The sequence below is a fragment of the Macrobrachium rosenbergii genome, chromosome 42, assembly GCF_040412425.1.
Source record: "Macrobrachium rosenbergii isolate ZJJX-2024 chromosome 42, ASM4041242v1, whole genome shotgun sequence".
Taxonomy (NCBI): domain Eukaryota; kingdom Metazoa; phylum Arthropoda; class Malacostraca; order Decapoda; family Palaemonidae; genus Macrobrachium; species Macrobrachium rosenbergii.
Window position 1 is genome coordinate 27,859,236 of NC_089782.1, and position 25,000 is coordinate 27,884,235.

The 25,000-nt window shown below is 39.6% G+C and overlaps 2 long non-coding RNA genes across 3 annotated transcripts in view; one reads left to right on the forward strand and one right to left on the reverse strand.

Annotated features, from left to right (window-relative positions):
- The first annotated feature begins 7,509 nt into the window (after positions 1 to 7,509).
- LOC136827638 (uncharacterized) lies at positions 7,510 to 20,259 on the forward strand. Its single transcript, XR_010849826.1, has 5 exons — positions 7,510 to 7,642; positions 11,421 to 11,490; positions 11,823 to 12,135; positions 12,377 to 12,473; positions 20,014 to 20,259. It is a non-coding gene; the product is annotated as an uncharacterized lncRNA (long non-coding RNA).
- An 87-nt stretch (positions 20,260 to 20,346) lies between these two features.
- The window catches only part of LOC136827639 (uncharacterized), a 189,733-nt gene continuing 185,079 nt past the window's right edge, over positions 20,347 to 25,000 (reverse strand). For both annotated transcript variants that reach the window (XR_010849827.1, XR_010849828.1), the window contains exons 3-4: positions 20,976 to 21,060; positions 20,347 to 20,615 (exon numbers count right to left, since the gene is read on the reverse strand). This is a non-coding gene — a long non-coding RNA (uncharacterized lncRNA). The remainder of the gene's footprint in view (positions 20,616 to 20,975; positions 21,061 to 25,000) is intronic.

A 25,000-nucleotide genomic window follows, 5' to 3' on the forward strand; every position in this document is an offset into this window, starting at 1 on the left:
CGTAGCCACCACAAGGAGTCTCACATTATCCATTTGAATATCAAGTGGAACAACCGCAATATAGTCCCAGGAGTTTTCCTTCCAATATTATTATTATTATTATTATTATTATTATTATTATTATTATTATTATTATTATGAGACGAAAAATGAATGGTGAATATTTGCTCTGAATCCCTCTTGGTCTTTCATAAATGTGTAATGAATGTGTGTGTATGTTTTTTACATTCACACATGGCTGTCTGCAATTGCACTAACAGGCACTCATATATATTATATATATATATATAATTGTATATATGTATGTATATATATGCTGAATATGTATATGTAATATATATATATATATATATATATATATATATATATATATATATATATATATATATTATGTACATACATACTGTGTATATGCATATATGTATATATATAATGTGCATACATAATACATACCTGCGTACATACTCTCTGACCTTCGGTATTATAATACCCGACTACCCTGTGATCAGTCCTCTCTCTCTCTCTCTCTCTCTCTCTCTCTCTCTCTCTCTCTCTCTCTCTCTCTCTCTCTCTCTCAATATCAGTGTCTGTCCGTTCATAGTGCTTCTTCAGGAACCTCTCTCTCTCTCTCTCTCTCTCTCTCTCTCTCTCTCTCTCTCTCTCTCTCTCTCTCTCTCCAGGGCGCCCCTTGAGTGCGCCTCCATTTAGGGTGATCCTTCATCTCCTGCGTCATCCTATGAGCTCCTAGGATGCTGGTGTCTGGGAAGGGCATCATCGGAGGCTTGGTGAAGGAGTTTATCATGAAGGATGGAGGATTGGGCCCGAGGATAAGTGAGGAGAAGCAGAAGGATAGGATTGGTAGGAAAAGTTAAGGAGGAGGATGGGGATGAGGAGGGGGAGGAGGAGGAGGATGGGGAGGAAGGAGAAGTAGAAGGAAAGGATTGCTAGTAAAAGTTAAGGAGAGGTATGAGGATGAGGAGAAGGATGAGGAGGGGGAGGAGGAGGAGGGTGAGGAGGAAGGAGAAGTAGAAGGATAGGATTGGTAGGAAAAGTTAAGGAGAGGTATGAGGATGAGGAGGATGGGGATGAGGAGAAGGATGAAGATAAGGATGAGGAGGAGGCGGAGGATGTGTTGGGATAGGAAAAGCATTGGGGATTTGCAGACGAGTGTATAAAGAAGGATGAAGGATTGGGCAAGAAGAAGAGAATGAGGAGGGAGAGAGGAAGGGTGAGAATGATAGGAGATGAGGATGAGAAGTACGACAGTAAGAGGAGGATGAGCAGAATGATGAGATGGTAAGCAGAGGACGCGTATCAGATCAAGGATGAAGGATTAGACACAAGGAAAAAATGAGGATGAGTATGAGGACCGGAGGAGGAGGAGAAAGAAGGATAAGAGGAGGAGGAGGATGAAATGAGAAAGAAGAACATTGGGAATGCTGCAAACGAATTCATGATTAAGGATGAGAGATTGAGAGTTAATAAAGGATGAAAAAGAATAGGATGCGAGTAGGAGGAGTAGGAGGTCAGAATAGGAAGAGGATGAGAGGGCGACCAAGAAAAGGAAATAAATATCGCCTGTATTCAAACTGAAGTCGACATTTATATAAACTCTGAAGGTCAATAGACTTCAGCCAATTACTGTTATAAAATTATTTTATATTTTTAATATATATAATATAATATATATGTATGTATAATTTGGTGTATTTTTAGTTTTCTGTAAAAGAAAACTATTGTGCCGGCTTTGTCTGTCCGTCCGCACTTTTTCTGTCCGCCCTCAAATCTTAAAAACCACTGAGGCTAGAGGGCTGCAAATTGTTATGTTGATCATCCATCCTCCAGTCATCAAACTTACAAAATTGCACCCCTCTAGCCTCAGTTGCTTTTATTTTATTTAAAGTTAAAGTTAGCCATAATCCGCCTCTGGCAACGATATAGGATAGGCCACCACCGGGCCGTGGTTAAAGTTTCATGGGAGGCGGCTCATACAGCATTATACCGAGATCACCGAAAGATAGATCTATTTTCGGTGGCCTTGGTTATACGCTGTAGCGGCTGTACAGAAAACTCGGTTGCACCGAAGAAACTCCGGCGCATTTGTTAATTGTTTTAAATAGGTACAAAATGTTGCACGTCACTACAGTATTGTTATTGCAGTTCTTGTCATTTAATATTGATCGCAGTATAAGTAAATGTTTTTCTAGCCGAATGTTTCTGATGTTGAATCAAGTAAAGACTTCAACCGAAAATCATATTAATGACTTCACTGTAGAACACCAAATCTCCGTTGGGTCTTATAAAGGCACTTTTCCTTCTAACACTGCCCCTTAACTGAAAATGTCAGCCGCTAACAGTACCAGTGTAACCACTATCCATTTCAGGGACCGCGATTCATCGTTTTTCTCAAATATCTTACAAACTAATTATTTGATGGAAATGGTACTCTGACACAGTGTACAAGACACCTGCCGCTAATTTTTGTTAATATAGCGCATTGTCAAATGTTTTAGTTAAGGCGTTTACTCTTGACTTTTAAAGGCAAAGTCGCTTGAGTCAGCAGGACTAATCTACACAGTCGAACGTCCGCTATCCCCCATAGACAGGAAAGTGGGGGCTGAGATGGGGAGGCCGGGAAAGCGGGTTGAAGGAAGGCTGAGGAGGGGAGGGGAGAGGGAGGGACGGGATGGGGATAAAGGACGTTCGAATGCATAGGTTGACGATGCTTGGCAACACTCTGTAAGTCAAGAGTAAACGTCTTAACTAAAACCATTTGACAATGCACTATATTACCAAAAATTAGCGGGAGGTTTTTGTACACTGTGTCAAAGTACCATTTCGATCAAGTAATTAGTTTGAAAGATATTTGAGAAAACTATGACTCGCCGTCCCTGAAATGGATAGGAGGTAAGATTTTAGGGTTTGTGTATTTCACATTCTTAGTTACATTCTTTGAACAGATTTACTATTTTACCTGATGAAACTACGTGTGTAAAGGGCGATAGAGAGGTAGCATATTACACTGTTTGCTTAGATGATTATGAATCTGTTACGATTACGGTAGATAAGTGCCTTGCCAAATCACTGTATGTAGCTGTCAAATCACATTTGGATGAAAAAATAAAATCCAGTCCCTTGAAGAGCATAACTGCCTTTTCACCAGAAACTTGTTACGTAAAGTTTGGTGATGATCAGTCCAGTGGTTTTGAAGAAAAATGTTCCACAGATTTCTCTTGTGCGATGAGGTTATCATCCCCATAAGGGGGGGTAATGCCGTCAGTGCGCCTCATGCGGGGCACTGCAGGCACTACTTGAGGTTCTTTGCAGCGTGCCTTCGGCCCCTAGCTGCAACCCCTTTCGTTCCTTTTACTGTACCTCCTTTCATATTCTCTTTCCTCCTTCTTACTTTCCACTCTCTTGTAACAGTTGATTCATAGTTAAACTGCTTTGAGGTTTTCCTCCTGTTACACCTTTCAGACCTTTTACTGTCAATTTCCGTTTCAGCGCTGAATGACCTCATTGGTCCCAGTGCTTGGCCTTTGGCCTAAATTCTGTATTCAATCATTCAGTGCTTGTATGCAACCACTTCAGCTGGTCAAGCTGAATTTTTATTCACGGGGTAAAAGCTGTTGGGATGCTTTTAAACTGTACTCCCCAGCAGTAATTGGTTAAAAGAGAGAGAGAGAGAGAGAGAGAGAGAGAGAGAGAGAGAGAATGAATATGTCTTATTTTAGGAAAATACCCAACACTGCCTAAATAATCAATATATCAAAACTCCGTTAAAATTCATACAAAATTCAATTACATGAGACAAATGGGTTTTAAAATTACGTCAAAGCACCGCCCCCTGCTGCATTATCCTGATGAGCAAGCAGATAAATGGCTCTGATATTTGCCGAGTGACTGTTTAAAGCAAGCAAGCACTCAGCTGAGACCCTTTCACTTCCGATGTTCATAACAATTTGTCCCGTCCGTTCCAATCAGCGAGGTTTGTTGGCGAAAATGTTACGAACACTCAGGGCCGTCAAAGTTGCTCGGTCTGAGGGCCGCTCTTGATAAAGCAAAAAAGCCATGTGAGCCACCTGTGTGTATGTAAGTATGTTAAAAAAGAGAAATATACTTTTACTTATTTTTCTCTAGCGGGCCACTTTCAACAAAGAGAAATATCCTTTTACTTATTTTTCTCTAGCGGGCCACTTTCAACAAAGAGAAATATCCTTTTACTTATTTTTCTCTAGCGGGCCACTTTCAACAGAGAAATATCCTTTTACTTAATTTTCTCTAGCGGGCCACTTTCAACAAAGAGAAATATACTTTCCCTTATTTTTCTCTAGCGGGCCACTTTCAACAAAGAGAAATATCCTTTTACTTATTTTTCTCTAGCGGGCCACTTTCAACAAAGAGAAATATCCTTTTACTTATTTTTCTCTAGCGGGCCACTTTCAACAAAGAGAAATATCCTTTTACTTATTTTTCTCTAGCGGGCCACTTTCAACAAAGAGAAATATCCTTTTACTTATTTTTCTCTAGCGGGCCACTTTCAACAAAGAGAAATATACTTTCCCTTATTTTTCTCTAGCGGGCCACTTTCAATAAAGAGAAATATCCTTTTACTTATTTTTCTCTAGCGGGCCACTTTCAATAAAGAGAAATATCCTTTTACTTATTTTTCTCTAGCGGGCCACTTTCAACAAAGAGAAATATCCTTTTACTTATTTTTCTCTAGCGGGCCACTTTCAACAAAGAGAAATATCCTTTTACTTATTTTTTTCTCTAGCGGCCACTTTCAACAAAGAGAAATATACTTTCCCTTATTTTTCTCTAATGGGCCACTTTCAATAAAGAGAAATATCCTTTTACTTATTTTTCTCTAGCGGGCCACTTTCAACAAAGAGAAATATCCTTTTACTTATTTTTCTCTAGCGGGCCACTTTCAACAAAGAGAAATATACTTTCCTTATTTTTCTCTAGCGGGCCACTTTCAACAAAGAGAAATATACTTTTACTTATTTTTCTCTAGCGGGCCACTTTCAACAAAGAGAAATATCCTTTACTTATTTTTTTCTCTAGCGGGCCACTTTCAACAAAGAGAAATATCCTTTTACTTATTTTTCTCTAGCGGGCCACTTTCAACAGAGAAATATCCTTTTACTTAATTTTCTCTAGCGGGCCACTTTCAACAAAGAGAAATATACTTTCCCTTATTTTTCTCTAGCGGGCCACTTTCAACAAAGAGAAATATCCTTTTACTTATTTTTCTCTAGCGGGCCACTTTCAACAAAGAGAAATATCCTTTTACTTATTTTTCTCTAGCGGGCCACTTTCAACAAAGAGAAATATCCTTTTACTTATTTTTCTCTAGCGGGCCACTTTCAACAAAGAGAAATATCCTTTTACTTATTTTTCTCTAGCGGGCCACTTTCAACAAAGAGAAATATACTTTCCCTTATTTTTCTCTAGCGGGCCACTTTCAATAAAGAGAAATATCCTTTTACTTATTTTTCTCTAGCGGGCCACTTTCAATAAAGAGAAATATCCTTTTACTTATTTTTCTCTAGCGGGCCACTTTCAACAAAGAGAAATATCCTTTTACTTATTTTTCTCTAGCGGGCCACTTTCAACAAAGAGAAATATCCTTTTACTTATTTTTCTCTAGCGGGCCACTTTCAACAAAGAGAAATATACTTTCCTTATTTTTCTCTAGCGGGCCACTTTCAATAAAGAGAAATATCCTTTTACTTATTTTTCTCTAGCGGGCCACTTTCAACAAAGAGAAATATCCTTTTACTTATTTTTCTCTAGCGGGCCACTTTCAACAAAGAGAAATATACTTTCCTTATTTTTCTCTAGCGGGCCACTTTCAATAAAGAGAAATATCCTTTTACTTATTTTTCTCTAGCGGGCCACTTTCAACAAAGAGAAATATCCTTTACTTATTTTTCTCTAGCGGGCCACTTTCAACAAAGAGAAATATACTTTCCCTTATTTTTCTCTAGCGGGCCACTTTCAACAAAGAGAAATATCCTTTTACTTATTTTTCTCTAGCGGGCCACTTTCAATAAAGAGAAATATCCTTTACTTATTTTTCTCTAGCGGGCCACTTTCAACAAAGAGAAATATACTTTCCCTTATTTTTCTCTAGCGGGCCACTTTCAACAAAGAGAAATATCCTTTTACTTATTTTTCTCTAGCGGGCCACTTTCAAGAACAAGAAACTTACTTTTACTTATTTTTCTCTAGCGGGCCACTTTCAAAATCAAACAGGACACTTTTGGCCCACGGGCATGGGGTTGGACGGCCCCGCGTGACTAGATAGTCCTTCCATTGAGAGTGATAAAGTTTGAATTAGGTTGTCCAAGTTCAGAGTCCACACCAGCCCTCTGATACCTTTCAGGACCTCACCACATATGGCAAGGGTTCGTGCTGGCATAAGGCCACCTTAATTTTAACCAGCCAGTTGAATATTATAGGAATTAGTGAGTAAAATTTCCTGGAGATTTGGAATTTTTGCCGAAAGATACTCTTATTAGTACTGAGAACAACCTTTATATTATATTCTTCATGTTACTGCGAAACTAAAATAAATATTTAATGGGTAACTTTTTGAACCTGAAGCAGTAGACATAAGTAGCTAAAGAAATGCGTTTATGTCTCTTTCTTTCATAAACAAGTAAAAAATGCGCCGAAGTTTCTTCGGCGCAATCGAGTTTTCTGTACAGCCGCTACAGCCTATAACGAAGGCCACAGAAAATAGATCTATCTTTCGGTGGTCTCGGTATAATGCTGTATGAGCCGCCGCCCATGAAACTTTAACCGTGGCCCGGTGGTGGCCTATACTATATCATTGCAAGAAGCGCGATTATGGCTAACTTTAACCTTAAATAAAATAAAAACTACTGAGGGACAGATAAAGTGCTGACGGACAGACAAAGCCGGCACAATAGTTTTCTTTTACAGAAAACTAAAATCGCTATTTCTGGTTGTTTCATGACAAAAAATCCTTATCAGTATCATTATTTTATTATTATTATTATTATTATTATTATTTTGCAGGATGAATTGCAACATTCGAAATATAATAATGATCCATGAAAATTATTTTAAACCACCTTCAAAAAATAGGCTCCATATTCCCTGTACAGTAATTACAAAATTACATGAGCTGTCCCGAGATCGGAAAGGTTTTTATACGGTGATTACTGACGGTACACTCCGGTACTGTGTTGTACCATCTACTGTCTCTTGCTTGGTTTGGAAGGATTTTTGTCGTATTTTGCTATATAAATCTACTTGCTACTGTATATCTTTATTTATTTATACCATATTCTTATATGCATTTAATATTGAAGATGACAGTAATCCCTTGACGAACGAAAATGTTGAAAATCGGGTTTTAGTTTCACCAGCCAATGGGGGAATCGCTTTGAAAGCCTTCCATCCCCTGACCAAAACTCAACGCTTCAGCCAATGAGAGAAGACGATAGAAAAGGTTTCTCAGTCGAGTATGGTGGAGGTTTCTGATTGGCCCATAGAAAATCTATGTTGAGATTTTAAGCAGTTCGTAGTCAGCCATAACAGGACACAGACGAATTTCTTTGAGTTGTCCAATTTCCATCTTTCGTATTATAGCTTCCAAAACTTAGTAAGTAAATGTTCTATTTTCTGCTATAATTCCAGCATATTTGGTTAATAGCCTATGGTAATAAATCTAGCTAAAGGCAGTTAGTCTAGGCTTTTTAAATCTGGTGGGCAAGATTCCCATGCTCTTAAGAAACCGGTTATTGTGTGGTAGCGGACCTCGGTGCTTTTAACCGGTAAATTTAAAACATTTCGAGGTGTAAATACATTTCAAACATCCTATCATCGGTATGAATTTGTTAGCGTGGCAAGAAATTACGACATATGTAAGTTGGAGTAGATTTTCTTCATCAAATCAGAGTGAGACATCATTCAGTGATTGGAAAGTAGTGACGAGGCTAGGGTCTATGGAAGTTCCTGGTGCTTTTCTCGTGTGTTGGATCATTAAACACTGATTTTCGTTCGTATAAATAGGCGTTATTGACGAAGAAAGGCAGATCGATTAGTGGCCCAGCAAACATCTTGTTTATACCTCTTATAAATTTCATTTTTAGGTAATTGTAAGGAAGAGCTCCGGACGGAGATATCGTTTATTGGTCGCTTTTGAAATACCTCGCATAAATTTCAATTTTAGGAAAATGTAAGGAAGGGCTCCGCACTGAGATACCGTTTATTGATCAGATTTTTTGACTGAACAATAACGGAAAGGGTATATATAATGCAGTACACAGGCGCAATAATTTGAAAATTTACCGAGGTAACTGGAGAAATTTGTCTTGTGTTGACGTTCATCCCCGGGGAGCTGGTACTAAACACGTCTCCCCGTGGAGCGTATCTAAAATTTAACACAGTTTTGTAAGTAAATATATTATTTGTCTAGTGCACGTAGGTCAGAAGCATTCTCATTCATAGGATACTCTTTGTTGAGTCGTTTATTTGTCCTGTTATATAAATGTTTCCAGCGAAGTTTCCATATTCTGCTCTATATAGAACTCACGACAGCTGTCACTCCCAGCACGAGTTAGGCTAGGCTTTCAGGAGTACTCTGGGTTATTTGTTCCTCTAAAGAAATTTAGTACGTATTTACACGAACAATGCCTCTCTCTCTCTCTCTCTCTCTCTCTCTCTCTCTCTCTCTCTCTCTCTCTCTCTCTCTCTCTCAGGCTCAACTCATTTTTGCAATTCCCTCTTGTTTTTCTGTGGGTATTCTAGTCAATAATGCTGTAGTATCCTGACCGATTCTGCAAGTGTCAGTTTTTCGTAATCGGAAAATATAGTTGGAGTTCCAAGCACCACTGTAACGGCCACGGAGCTGCTGTATCGTCTCTCAGGTGTTATTTCCAAGTGATATGCAACAGGTGTGCAGTAAGAATGAAGTGCTGAACGTGAAAAATTAAAAAAAAAAATTTAGTTAGTGATACGCCCATGGGGGAAGTCTTGTGTAACGTAGCAGATAGTGTTAGTAGTGAGGAAAAACTTTTATATTCATTTTAAATGCCACGCTATTTCCATTCACTTTTAGTTGAGTAACAACGAGTTACGGTTTACTTCGGATGATAGGGAAGGAAGGTTAGGAACGAACAGGCGGATCTCATTTCCAGATTGTGAGACTAGTGCACCAGTACTGAATTTGCCGTTTCGTTGTGTTCCACCTTGGAAAATCGCCTAATCTCAGTATGTTTAATATAGTCTTTTATTTTCTGATTTGGTGAAATGTCGGGAATGGTGTCACTTGATTTTAGAGGAAGCCTTACGTAGCCATACGTCACATGGTGTTCCTTTGTTGGGATGGAGAGTGCTTAAACTTTTGTGGAAAGCTATCATCATTTCTGAACGAGGCCCTTAACAAGCTGTTGTAGCCATATGTCAAATTCACTGCTGCCTGCTGTACCTTATTTCGAATATTTCCTGTAACTTTTTTCCTTTATTATGATTGTGGAGTGACTGAGCCATAGAGTAAAAGAAAAGTAGGCTGCCAATATAGACACCGGAAAATAATGATACCGGTAACAGTAGGCCTACCAGCTTCGAACTATGGTCTGGTGAATCAGTAGTAGGCCTAGCAGCTTTGAAATATGGTTTGGTGAATCAGTAGTAAGGCGTAGCAGCTTCGAACTATTGTTTGGTGAATTAGTAGTAGGCCTAGCAGCTTCGAAATATGGTTTGGTGAATCAATAGTAGGCCTAGCAGCTTCGAAATATGGTTTGGTGAATCAGTAGTAGGCCTTGCAGCTTCGAAATATGGTTTGGTGAATCAATAGTAGGCCTAGCAGCTTCGAAATATGGTTTGGCGAATCAGCAGTAGGCCTAGCAGCTTCGAAATATGGCGTGGTTAATTAGTAGTAGGCCTAGCAGCTTCGAAATTTAGTTTGGTGAATCAGTTGTAGGCCTTACAGCTTCGAAATATGGTTTGGTGAATCAGTAGTAGGCCTAGCATCTTCGAAATATGGTTTGATGAAGCTTGGATACATCGACTTTTCTTGGAGTATGATTAATTTAGGTAGATCTAAGTGATAGATACACGGCGGGTATTTAGCGAGAAATGGCAGTTTCTTATAGTATTTTGGTTGCTTATTTACAATTTAACGTTATTTCTGGGGGGTCGGCTGTAATTAACCTGTAATTAACCCCTGAAGTCCATCCAACAAGGGGTTTCCGTACGCGATCTTCACAAGACAGAACACGGCTACGTCTGTTTCGAACGGTTCATATCCCGTCCGGCAAGTGCAATAACTTGTTAACGTACGGGTACCGCTACCCCCGGGCCAGTACTAAAGACGGCGAAGGGACATCCTTTCGGCCGACAACAAACAAATGCACCACCAGTGTCAGAAGCCATAAAAGTGTAGAAAAAACCGGGTTCCAAGGTATTGCATTTGCCGGACGGGATTTGAACCGTTCGAAACAGACGTAACCATGCTGTCTTGTGAAGATCGCGTATGGAAACCCCTTGTTGGATAGACTTCAGGGGTTAATTACAGGTTAATTACAGCCAACTCCCAATAAATAATGTTAAATTGTAAATAAGTAACCAAAATACCATGAGAAACTGCCATTTCTCGCTAAATACCCGCCGTGTATCTATTACTTGGAAGTACTTTAATTTGTTGTGGAGGAGATACCGAGAACCCCTAATTATTCATAGCAAGTTCATGTTTAATTCGGTGTTTGTCCTTGCTAAACGGACAGCGTCCTATTTCTTGATTACTCTCTCTCTCTCTCTCTCTCTCTCTCTCTCTCTCTCTCTCTCTCTCGTGTATGGTTTTAACATGTTCATTTCTGCTTAATTACCAGTGATCAATGCAGGTTTTCGATGGATGCAAATGTTTTAAAAATTATGGTTCTCTGAGATCTTGAAACTTGGCTACTAGTGTAGACCTCTATTTCTCTGGCAAGGAAATTGCTTACTCGATCAAGCCATCCTAGTTCTTTAATGCCTAGAGTAACTTTTATGATTTTTTTTTTTTTTTTTTTTTTCAATAATGAAGCTTTGGCCTCATCTCACTTAGTTGTCAGATTTCTTTAATTTACATTGTAATAGTTTTACTTCTCGTCAAGTAACAAATCCTGTGACTCACTGGCCCGTATGACGTAATTTCTAACCTTGATAATAACGTTGAAAAGGCATACTTGGTTTAGCCTTAGAATAGATGGAACTTTTGTAAAGATGAACTGAACATCCAGGGAGTTTAAAATATTTGGCCCTTGAAAGAGTTTTTGTTCGCAGTTACTTTCACTTTGACATACATATGTCTTTTTCTCTGCTGTCCATCTTTTTTCGGTAATTATTTTCTTATAATAAATGATAGCATGACTGATATCAGTTTTTTTTTTTTATTACAGTTGTTAGAGGCTGAGAATGACATCGTAGAAAATGTATTGACGATAACGACATCTCCGGTGATGTGTTCAAGTAAGTATTGGTTCAGTTTCATTCATTCCAGAGTAAAAGACAAAAATGTATAGGGGCAGTTTCATTCATTCAAAAGTAAAAAACAAATGTATTAGGTGTGTTCACTCATTCAGAAGTAAAAGACAAAAATGTACTGGGTCAGTTTCATTCAAAAATAGACAAAAATAAAGTTAATACATTGGGATTTTTTTTCTTTTTTGTACATACAGTCCCATAATCTATAATCCAAGGGCGTTGTATATTTTCTTTGGTTTTTTGTGGTTTGGGTCTTGTGTATGTTGTGAATTTTGTCAAGCTTGTTTCGATTCTTAATTGAGTCATTTCATTATTAGGTCAGTGAATGGAGCTCATAATAGTACAAGTCTCATCCACATCGCTTTCTCCGGGTCATCAGTCAAGACCTATTAAGATGACTGTGCAGCTTGGAAACAAGAGGCACAAGGAAATAGAGTAAATACTCAAGACAAGAAACCACATGAGCAGCTTAGGCGCCGTTGTAAAGGCAAAGCCTCGTCCCACGAACCTGAACTACACTCGTCAAGATGTAGCAACAAGAGGAAGGAGACAGAACGAGCAAGTGAGCCGTTTCAAAGACATCCCGTCGTTTACTGCTACTGTACTACTATTACTACTGGCCAAAGCAGCGTAAGTGTCCCTGTTATGATTTCTAGTTTTTTAGGTTATTTTTTGTAATATGGTGTCTGGCTATTGCGCTCTATTTATTTTTTAAAATTTTTTTTGCAACTTCCATAACCCAAGCTCACTGTGCATTACACATTGCTCTTAATCTGGGCGTGGGGATAAGTGGGGCGTTCTTTTAGTTTAAGTGGTGGTTTAGTGTCTGTGTGTTTTCCCACTTTCTTATTTTGAATTATTACTCTTGCAGGTGACCTTCAGCCTTCGGTGAAAGTCGCATCACTCGGTTCCTGCATTAGTTCAAGGCTTCCTACTGCTCTGAGTCAAGAAGTTCACCCAAATACATAGTAAGTGCTCCAGTTTTTTTTTTTTTTTTTTCCAACTTCTATTTATTTTTTTCGTACAAAGTCTTCAATAACTCGAATATGTTCAATTGACCACTTGCTTAGGGATAAACTGACGTGAGGTTAGGGTCTCGTTCTCTATAGTTTGTAGGAACTGGGAAACTTTTTTACAGAGTGGTTCGTTATTCGAGACTGAACCGTCTGGTGTTTCATGCATGGTGGTACATGTTGCAGTGAATCTAGTCATAACTGTGCTGGCACATTTCGACTATAGAGGCCTTGGGCCATCTCGATCCTGCATCATTAACTCTTGTTACAAATCATTTGTCAGCGACGAGGTCACTTCATAGATTGCAAACACGCCAGATTTGTCGTTTTCTTGGATCTAGGCGTATAGATGTATTACACTACTGAATGGCTGCCTCGTTGTCTGTAGTAGATGTTAGGCCATCAAACTTTTCCACCAAGCAGTGCTTGCGTCCAGAGTTCGTAATTGCTTCATGAGAGATTTGTATTGAATTAAATTTAATGGAGAGTTTAGGCCAAAGGCCAAGCACTGGGACCTACGAAGTCATTCAGCCCTGGAAAGGAAATTAAAATTAGGAAAGTCTGAAAGGTGTAACAGGAGGAAAACCTCGCAGTTGCACTATGAAATATTTAAGAGAAGGTGGATAGCGAGATGGAAGAAAGATATGAACGGAGGTGCAGTAAAAGGAATGAAAGAGGTTGCAGCTAGGGGCCGAAGGGACGCTGCAAAGAACCTTTAGTAATGCCTACAGTACACCTCATGAGGTGCACTGACGGCGCTACCCCCCTACGGAGATGAGCGACTTGTAGAGGACCCCGTTGAAAACTTTTGCGTATAACAATTTGGGAATATTGTAATACTATTTACCTTTTTTTTTTCTTGTATTCAGAATGTGTTTGAAAAGTGGACTTTGCCAGTCCACTAATGAATGGCTTAATAGGTAGACTGAGCACCAGCTATTATCTTGGGTTGTAAACGATGAACAGATAGAGACGTCTTAAATGTAGAGATATCTTGCATGGCTGCTTGATTGTGTATCGTCTTGACTTAATTCAAATGCTTCCTGAAGCAAAAATCGCATAAGGCTTTATTTATAAAAATAAATGGGATAGGTTTTATGTAACATCAGTTTGCATCAAGTTTTAGCCCATGTTGGGTCGTTCCCCGTAGGGGAGTAGCGCCATCAGTGCCCCTCACGCGGTGCGCCGTAGGCATTACTTACGGTTCTTTGCAGCGTCCCTTCGGCCCCAAGTTGCAACCCCTTTCATTCCTTTTACTGTACCTCCGTTCATATTCTCTTTCATCTTACTTTCCATCTTCCAACAATTGATTCATAGTGAAACTGCGAGGTTACGCTCCTGTTGCACCTTTCGAAGCTTTTTACTGTCAATTTCCGTTTCAGCGCTGAATGACCTCATAGGTCACAGTGCTTAGCGTTTGGCCTAAATTCTATATGCTATCAAGTTGCGTCGTTACAGCGAGTTGTGTAGTACAGTTGATACAGACTTGATAGTCCATTTGTCCAGCACTGATTACCTGATTTTGGGAGTGTAGGGCCTTTATAAGATAACTTGTCAATTTTAAAAAATAGCTTGATTTCTGAGACTAATAGAAAGTAAAGTTGATGCCTTTTGAATTTGGATATTTGTTGTTAAATTAAAAAAAAAAGTTCGATTTCTGAGACAGTACTGGAAAGTCAAGTTGATGGAACTTGGTTTTATATATTTAGATAATTTTGGCCCATTTTTTGAAGGCAAATTGTGAAAGCTCGTGAGACCTAATGTAAAAACGAAATAGCATCTCTTAAGCCCTTAAATCACCAGAACGATTTAGTAACCACTTTTCTGGTTTCTCTCTCTCTCTCTCTCTCTCTCTCTCTCTCTCTCTCTCTCTCTCTCTCTCTCTCTCTCTCTCTCTCTCTCTCTCTGCCAAATAGATCTCAGGTCAGAGAATGTCATAAGGCAGTTTTTTTTTCAAGGCTATATATTGATCTTTCTCGTTTATTGTTTGTCGTTACATTTATCGGCTATTATCAGTGTCTTTGCACGCTTCGTCTGTTGGGCTTCTCAGTTTATTTTGCTGTTTTCTGTGTCCAACTTGCTGACTAGGGCAATGTTTCCGTTAAGGTGTACTTTGCAGTTCAACGGGCCTTTCATGTTCGCTTCTTAAAAATGCTTTGATAATAGTATGACCATATGGCGTCGTGAGTACATATTAAGCGTTATTGTTGGTTGGGGGTGAGGGGGGCAAATACCTGTGATGTATGCTAGTACTGCACCAGCCCTGGTTATTTTCACGTGCCCCTAGTTAGGTTTGGTTGAGTTAGTTAGAATTCGAGAGTAATTTAGGTACGGGAACCATAATGAGCTTATTTTCAAGAAAATTCTATGGTTTTTAAGATATGGCGTCCCGCTTTTTTCAGGGAAAGGTCCCGGTACTCGGTTACATCTCGGGAAAATGCGAGAGGGGGGCGGGGGGGGAATATTTCTACGTCATAAGTGGTTATGGTGGTAAGTTGTATAACGTGATTGAAAAGTTCCATGCAAGGATAACATCCGCTTTGTACGATTTTGACAACTTTGGTTCGGTGGTCGAGGTCCTGGTGGAGGAAATGTTGAATACTGCTTCATTCTTGATCACCCCGCAGGGGGGGCAATGCCGTCAGTGCACCTCGTGCGGGGCGCTGTAGGCATTACTTAAGGTTCCTTGCAGCGTGCCTTCAGCCCCTAGCTGCAACCCCTTTCGTTCCTTTTGCTGTACCTCTATTCATATTCTCTTTCTTCCATCTTACTTCCCACCCTCTCTAACGATTCATTGTGCAACTACTTTGAGGTTTTCCTTCTGTTACACCTTTCAAACTTTTGCTGTCTACTGTCAATTTCCGTTTCAGCGCTGAATGACCTCATTGGTCCCAGTGCTTGGCCTTTGGCCTAAATCCTATATTCAATTCAGTTCATTCTTGATATTTGTGGTACTCCAGTTGTCAATTGCTCCAGAGGCTCTGACCTCGATGTAACCCATGATTGCTTAAACCTGACCTCTCTCTCTCTCTCTCTCTCTCTCTCTCTCTCTCTCTCTCTCTCTCTCTCTCTCTCTCTCTCTCTCTCTCTCTCGCTGTTAAGTCTTACCTTAAGAATGAATGAGTGAGAGAGAGATGACTGATTTAAAACCTCAAACACAGAACTTACTAAACTTTTACCATTGTAATTATGAAAGGAATTGCAGTTCAGAACCAACTGAAAGCAGCCATTTTAATGGGAATAAGTTAACTGCAATAAGTATTAACTACCCATCTACAGAGTCTGACAAATATTCGTGTTGATATACAATATTCAGTTAATGTAGACACTTTAGTCATATATGAGCATTGTAGCATTGTTACTCCAAAACACTTTATTTGCTTGATAGTTGACACTTGGACAGCTGGAAATTTAATTTCATTGCTCACAGAACTTTGCCATTTGTTGTGACGGTCAATATTAACAAAATTCACTGCGTTTTATCTTGGAGGCCTCAAAATCCGAGGCCTTCTAGCGATAGTTTATAATAGTTTTGACATTTTGATTGCTATTGTAAGACAGCCACAGTATTTTGACGCTTGAGATTCTCTCTCTCTCTCTCTCTCTCTCTCTCTCTCTCTCTCTCTCTCTCTCTCTCTCTCTCTCTCTCTCTCTGTTTGGCACCGACTGGAGTGCATGATGTTTAGGAGAGTTTAATAGTTGGTAACCCTATTTCTTGGTGTTGGCATCTGATAATTGTTCAGCAAGCTTTTGGATAGCTAGTGTTTACTAGCTATTGCTAGGCTGTTCAAGTATAGAAAGATGTCGAAAGGATCTCATTTATCAATGATCTTCCGTTATTCAAGAACTCGGAACTTATATATCCTCGGTGGTAAACAATTACTTCAAGCTTTTCAGTGTGCGCGTGTGTTAGAGAGAGAGGGAGGGGGTTAGTAGGGGGGTTGGTTGGCACACAGTTTGCCTAAAATTTGTAAAACATGCTGTTTACGAATTCATACTGTTTACCTCCGTCATTTTTCTTGTGTACAGTACACTGTATGAGCGCATATCATCGTCTGTATTGTGGATTAGATACTTATTTATTCAAGTTGACCTCATCGAAAATCGTCATTACTTTTAATAGAAATTTGTCATTTCACACAAGTTTTCCTCAGCTTTTGACGGCTGACAGACAGCTGTAGCCACCAGCTGTTGGAGAAGCGTTAAGTGCTCTATCCATTTTCACTGCACTGCCTCTCTGTTATTTGCCTAAATTTTCCTCCCTGGCAGAGGTTACCTACTGTAACCTTTTCTGCAGCGATCATTCCATTTTGTCAGGCGCACTGTTTTTGCTTTCAATAAGTTGCCCGTAAGTTTCTTCATTTCGTTGCCTTGTGAAATCTATATATAGCGTATCACTCTTCGGTAGGTAGACGCCCTCGGGAAGAATTGGATTCCTTTTACTTATCTTTTACCAAAAGGCTCTATTTGACCTTTCATGTGTTTACGATTCCTCTCTCTCTCTCTCTCTCTCTCTCTCTCTCTCTCTCTCTCTCTCTCTCTCTCTCTCTCAAGTGATTTTGCCTCTGTTCAGGGAAGCTCTGCTAAAATCTTGTACCGTAGCTTTCCAAAAGCATTGACAGTTGTCTTAAGATTTTGTGGTATAGGGTGAGTGGCCTCTCTATCATTAGTTTAGAAGTAAGTTTTGGGAGGAGGAATTCAGTAACTTGCTGAGGTTATTGATAGTTTCATGTAACATAGTTAGTGAATGCAATCTTTGTTCCCTTAAAATCGGAGCCCTCTTGACGTGTGGAAATATCGTGGGCTTCTTGATATGAATACTTTTTGAAAGGTTATATTGTATTGGCCAACTACAGCATTCCAGTGTCAACGTTTAAAAGTTCCTGTTGCACTTTAGGCTGGCTCTCTCTCTCTCTCTCTCTCTCTCTCTCTCTCTCTCTCTCTCTCTCTCTCTCTCTCTCTCTCTCTCTCTCTCTCTCTCGTTAAGTCTTGATCAGCGTGTATTTACTGTTTATTATCGATTAAGATGAACATCGTATTTACCGTGAGCCCTTAGCATACAGTTAACTTAATCAGTCTTTACCACCGGTTTCTTGTCATATTTATGGCCTCAAACTTGATCTAGTACCCCTCAGCCTTTTATTATGCTGGTTGCCACTCGCACAAGCCTCCTGAAGGCTGTTGCAAGTTCCTAATTGCTTATTTTTGGGGTTGGGGTGTGTTAGCTCCCAAGAGAAGGCGCTGTTACCTGGCATTCATTTGAGGTCACCATCCACGCATTAACCAAACTTTAAGCATTGATTAGATTTTCTTAGGTCGTATACCACTGGTGTGGATCCTGTTCCATGTGCAGTAACTGGTAAAGTTCGTGTTTTCAGACAGGTAGTTTTAAGAGTATTTGTTGGTTTTGTGATGTATACAGTATCCTGTAGTTATCTTAAGTACAGTTGGTCTACGTAGTTTCCCCTCGTGTCAGAGTATCTAGAACATAGTATTGGTCTCGTTGGTGGTTGAAGTCTCTTACAGAGTTTCAGTAATACTTGGTTTACCAGGCAGGGACGTTAACAGTATCAGATCATCCCCGTCTCTTAATCCGGGAATATAAAGTTTCATGGCTGACTAAATTGCCTAAAAATCAAGATAAAAAGTCAAACGCTCAATTTGCTCATTCTCCACGATGGTATTTACAAGTTTCATTAAGTCAGCGGTATTTTCAGTCTATCTTGGTCGCGTTTCAGCTGTACTACTATACTGCTAATACTACCATTACTGTTATTAGTTCAAGCCGGCGTTATGTAGCACAGGCTCTTTCTTGGTCGTCTGCTCGAATATTTCTTGTTGATTTTCGTGAGTCCAATTTCGTTTGGAATCATTGCTGATCCACAGGCTCTCGAATTAGATCCTAAGGTCTGTTGTGAGGTTCTGAGGTCTGATTTGCGTTGGTAGTTTATAGTCACAGTACAGTGCAGGCCAAACCACATGGATGGCCTTGCCCTTCTAGTTTAGTTATTTCTTCGGAAGGTTTGCTCTTTGGATCCAGGCTTTCCACACTTGTTTTCTGTTAGAAACACACTTGTTAGTCCCTTAGGCTTACATTCAAGGAATGAGCGAGTGTCTTAGTTCACGCGGTTTTCAGATATAGAGGTGGTTTTCAGCAATAGAGGATTATCCGTATTTTGCTTTTGTACTAGTTTCTCCCCCCCCCCTCTCCCTCTCTCTCTCTCTCTCTCATCGGTATTCCTGTTATCATTACTGACGATATTTTTTTCTCTCTCCCTTCCCTTATATCTCTCTCATCGGTATTCCAGTGACCATTACTGATGATATTTTTTGCTCTCTCTCTCTCTCTCTCTCTCTCTCTCTCTCTCTCTCTCTCTCTCTCTCTCTCTCTCTCTGCTTGTATCAGAGTGTAATTGTTGGCAGTCACCCTTGTCAATCATACTAGTTGTCAGCTTTTGGTTTCATACAAGGCAGGGGCATCAACCGTGTCGTGTACCATTTTCGAGATTTTGATTCAACTCTCGTAAGATTTGAAATATCCAAATAGGGTAGAGGGTGCATCAATCCTTACAAATTAGATTTTCTGTAATTAGTGTGGTTTGTAGAACGAGCTGCCTGCTGTATCTGAAGTGATAGTGGTTGGTTAATTCTGAATTTCTTTGTTGATCAGTTCTTATTTTCGAATGTTTGTAGTAAAGATTCGAGTATGTGCAGTATAATATTATAGAGTGATTGTGTGTATTTTAACTTTGAATGCTTAATTGCATTAAGTGCTAATTTGCATTAGTCATTAAAGTTGACATTTTCTCATGGAATGAGTTGACAGTGATGTCATAAATTTGTACAATCAAAGTATGTGTAATGAGTGATTGTGTGTAGCTTCAACTTTGAATTCATATTTGTAGTCTTTCATTGCTTTAGTTAATAGTTGTAGTCTTTTATTGCTTTAGTTAATAGTAGTTTGGTATAATTATTTTCTAATTTCATAAATGGTGACATTGCTGCCATAAATCAACTTGTGTATTCAAGAAATTATACACAATACAACTTTCAATTGATATCTGCATAATTTTTCTGCTATAGTTTAATGGTAACTTTGGTATGATTAAAGTAAATTTCATAAATGGTGAGACTGCTACCATAAATGAACTTTTTTTTGTGTATAGTTTCTTGTGCTACCATAAATCAGCTTTTTTTGTTTTTAGTTTCTTGACCTCGTTAGAAATGCACTGCAGGTTTTGACGAGGCCTTGTGACATTGTCATTCAGCCTTCTCTCAGCCGATGGGGAATGCTGCATTCCTGATCGTCGGGGCTGGGGGGGCAGTGATGCTGGCAGGTCTTCGGAGTCTTAAAAGTCCATTTCCTCCAACAGGAGATCAAGATAGTTTACATAAGGTGTTGTTCACTCGACCCCACTTTCAGAGATCTGCTGTTTATAGGTTACTTATTAGCATTATTATATAGCAAACTAATATAGTTTTTCTTCCATTTCAGAGAGAAGACCGGGGACCAAGAACGAACGAAAGGAACTGCGAATATGGAAGATAACTATGAAGAGAGAGGATCGCCGTAATAAGTTATAAAATATTTAGGAGCCGGTAATCCAGGGCAAATATGGTTTTGATTAAAACTTCTGGACGCCTCACATTTTAAGAAATAATTGTTTTTAATTTTTTTTTTTTTTTTTGCTGTGGGGCGGTATCGGCTGATGACGTTTGTATTTGAATAAAACTGACACTAGTGTTGTATGTGTTATATGCATTTATAATAATCATCAAGAATGTCTCTAACTTTCATTTGCCAAAGGAGGTGAATCACTCAAACAAGGAAAGAGATGAATATTTATTAAAGGAAAGAGATGTGGTACTACAGTACAAAAATTCAATATTCATAACTTAAAATGCTTTTCCATACTATACGTAATCGTAGACAAGTACCTTTCCTTTGTTGCCAGTGTAAAAACGATATTCCTGAAGTTTCTAAAGACATGAAAAGAATACCAAAATTCTCCTCTAATACCGGCCGGGGACAAGCTTCCAAGTTTCCTGTGAAATTCTCAATCCACGCACTAGAGTATACACCTGGACATCGCTTTCCTGAAAAACTTAAATTCAATCAGATGCTACAAAACAGCACTAATAAGCTATGAAAATTTTCAGCATTTACTCTACCATGGCTTGGAAATACAGTAAATTATTATATTTAATCTTATCAAAAAGGGACATATATATTACATTCGTCCAGCTGGGGTAACTACCAACAGTACACTACTGCCACCCTCTCTCTAACGTGACTGATTAATAGACACGACCATATTCAATGTCTCCATACTACAGAGAAAAATTTAACATATTTCTTCCTTTCCTTTATAATTTATACATTCTTTCCTTTATAACTATACACTAAGTAATATGGTGTCTGTAACGAAATGTTAAGACTACATAACCTAATCCTACCTGACTTCAGACAGCTTCTTCGTCAGTATTCAACGAAGAACAGGAACTTCGAGGACTACTGCTGGAAAGTGTCTTCCCCTTTTATCTGAAAAGTAAAAGCAACATTGTTAATACTTACGATTACACTAATTCATTGACTCATTAAAAACATACAGTACTGAGAGAAACTTTGATACTAGTTCACTGTAGTTCAGCATCTGTTTTCTCGAGGAGTTAGCTGAAGTGGATTTCAACCAAAAGGGAATGCAAACTATATGGTTCACTTAGAGCTTGCACCTCTTCACCCCTCCTAACTATTCTAACGTACTTGAGTTAATTTTCCAATTGTTCTTCACTCACTTTCACCAAGATAGTTGAATTGAATTCAGTATAGAATTTAGGCCCAAGGCTAAGCACTGGGACCAATGAGGTCATTCAGCGCTGAAACGGATATTGACAATAAAAGGTTTGAAAGGTGTAACAGGAGGAAAACCTCAAAGCAGTTGCACTAGGAATTAATTGTCAGGAGAGCGTTGAGGAAAGCAAGATGGAAGAAAGAAAATAGGAGGTATAGTAAAAGGAATGTAAGGGATTGCAGCTAGGGGCCGAAGGCACGCTGCAAAGAACCTTAAGTTAATGCTTACAGTGCACCGCATGAGGTACCAAGATAGTGGACGAAAAGGAGGGAGATTCTAAACATCTCTGTGAATTATACAAATCCAGATCTTGTCAATGTCAGGCTGGAAATAAAAATATCAAGCAAAAGAACATGCGCTAATAACTGCCTTGTGTTAATTCCACATACCAATGCCTTTTTACCCAGTAGGGGCTTAGTGCCGTCAGTGCAAGTCATGCGGCGCACTGTAGGCATTACTTAAGGTTCTTTGCAGGGGGGCCTTTGACCCCTAGCTGCAACCTCTTTTGTTCCTTTTACTATACCTCCTTTCGTATTCTCTTTCCTCCATCTTACTTTCCACCCTGCGAGGTTTTCCTCCTGTTACACCTTTCAGACCTTTTACTGTCAATTTCCGTTTCAGCGCTGAATGACCTCATTGGTCCCTTGCTTGGCCTTTGGCCTAGATTCTATGTTCAATTCAATTCAGTTCTAATGCTTTTTGAAATCATAATGAGGGTAATGATGTTTACAAATCATAATAAAGGCAATTAAGTTTTACATATCTAGACTACTTAATAAATCCGTCGTGTTTAGCGTAAGCTCAAAGTGTCATTTTACCAATAACTGAAAAATAGAAATAAAATAAGATAGATAACGATGGAATGGGCAGGATAAAAGTAAGGAACACGCATCAAATGACAGACATGGCGAGGGTAATTGGGAGCAAGATCAGAGGTTGAGTGGCCTTACGAAAAAACCCCGGATGCATAAGTGAGAATACCCCTTGGCCACAGCAACTGGCTGGGCTTTTACCCTAAATGTCATACACTCTTCAATCTATAAGAGATTTCTAACGTGTGGTTTTTTATTTTTCCTAATGTAACTTTCTAATTTCATTTTTCTATTCTGTGTGATTTCGGACGTTCCTTGATCAATGATTTTATACAAATAATTTTACTGTCTATATTGAATATTATGATTTATTATGATTTCTGAAAGTTTGGCTACAAAGCAAAGATCTAGTGCACTTTCAGCCACTTCATGATTAAGCCAGTGAGATAAAGGAGTTGGACAGCAATACTGAAGGCAGGAGGTGGGGGATGGAGATAAAATAAAAGGATAAAAAGTAGGTGCAGCTAGGGGTTGAAGGGACGCTGCAAACAACCTCCAGTAATTCCTACAGTGCACAGCTTAAGGTGCACTGACAGCAGTACCCACAAGGGTTGAATGTTGTGTTTGTAAATTGTGTCAATTGGTTATTTGATTCCCACTTGTGCTTTCATTCCTGATTCTCACGCACATTCTTCCTGTCCCTAATGTTCCTCACTTCCCTTTCTCCGCCTCCTCCTCCTCCTCCTCCTCATCTCTTCCTTCCTCCTCCTCCTCCCATCTTCTCCCTCCTCCCATCTTCTCCCTCATCCTCCTCCCCTTTCCTTCTCATTTTCTCCCTCCTCCTCCTCCCCTTCTTCCTCCTCCTCTTCTCCCTCCTCCTCCTCTTCTCCATCCTCCTCCTCCTCCTCCTTCCTCCTCATCTTCCTCCTCCTCTTCTCCCCATTTCTTGTCATTTCCCTCCCCCTCCTTCTCATGTTCTCCCCCTTCCTTCTCCAACCCCTCTTCTTCTTCCTCCCCCTTCCTTCCTCCTACTCCCCCTCCTTCCTCCTCCTCCTACTCTTCCCATTTCTTCTCATTTCCCTCCCCATCCTTCTCATGTTCTCCCCCTTTCTTCTCCAACCCCTCTTCTTCTTCCTCCCCCTTCCTTCCTCCTACTCCCCCTTCCTTCCTCCTCCTCCTCCTCCCTCGCAATGCAGCAGCGACGACCTTCCCAAATAAGGAAGAGCAGACAAGCCCTTGCCCTGTGTAATAATCCTGTTCGTTCGTTTTTTATCTTAACTATATCAGAGGGTTCCGGGAGTTGATGAGCGAGAATTAAATCGACCTTGAGGGGAAGGAACGACTGACTGGCTGGCTGGCTGGCTGCATGGCATCTCTCTCTCTCTCTCTCTCTCTCTCTCTCTCTCATACACGCGCATACATTCACAATTATCACATAGAAATATTAAGGAAATTCTGAGGGATTTTACAGAATTGAAAGATGCTTTCTCTCTCTCTCTCTCTCTCTCTCTCTCTCTCTCTCTCTCTCTCTCTCTCTCTCTCTCATCAACCCTACTCTGTAAAGGCTTAATCATTCCCTGTTTTAAGGATTTCTTAACAAAATATCTCTCTCGCATACACGCGCATACATTCACAATTATCACATAGAAAAATTAAGGAAAGTCTTACGGATTTTACAGAGTTGAAAGATGCTTTTCTCTCTCTCTCTCTCTCTCTCTCTCTCTCTCTCTCTCTCTCTCTCTCTCTCTCTCTCTCTCTCTCTCTCTCATACACACGCATACATTCAGTTATCACTTAGAAATATCAAGGAAATTCTTCAAGAATTTACAGAATACAAAGATGCTTCTCTCTCTCTCTCTCTCTCTCTCTCTCTCTCTCTCTCTCTCTCTCTCTCTCTCTCTCTCTCTCTCTCTCTCTCTCTCTCTCTCTCTCTCACACACACGCACAAATGCGGTAAGCTCAAAGCTGATGAGTATGGTTATATGGTTACCTAACTCCTAAGTCAGTTATGAAGGAAATGAGAAAAGACTGATTCTCTCTCTCTCTCTCTCTCTCTCTCTCTCTCTCTCTCTCTCTCTCTCTCTCTCTCTCTCTCTCTCTCATTCCTTACCACTTAGAATTAATAAAGAAATTCTTAAAAATCTTGCTGGAGTGAAAAATTTCTATTTCTCTCTCTCTCTCTCTCTCTCTCTCTCTCTCTCTCTCTCTCTCTCTCTCTCTCTCTCTCTCTTTCTCTCTCTCTCTCTTTCCTTACCACTTAGAATTAATAAAGAAATTCTTAAAAATCTTGCTGGAGTGAAAAATTTCTATTCTCTCTCTCTCTCTCTCTCTACCCCCAATCTTACACTCACACGTTCACTCACTTAGAAATACAAATGACATTCTTTAAAAACTTACTGGAGTGAAAAATATCTCTCTCTCTCTCTCTCTCTCTCTCTCTCTCTCTCTCTCTCTCTCTCTCTCTCTCTCTAACCTACACACACATTCAATTATCACTTAGAATTGCAAATGAAATTCTTCAAAAACTGGGATAAAGGAAGTCTATTCTCTCTCTCTCTCTCTCTCTCTCTCTCTCTCTCTCTCTCTCTCTCTCTCTCTCCCTACCTACTAATATATCTCTGTATCTAATATATCTCTGTATCTAATTTAATGAAATCCTTCGAAAACTTTTTGGGGTGAAATATGTCTACACTCTCTCTCTCTCTCTCTCTCTCTCTCTCTCTCTCTCTCTCTCTCTCTCTCTCTCTCTCTCCAGAAAATACCTTCAAACAGACAGAAAAAAAAAAGATACCATAACGAACAAAAAAGTAAAGTTGTC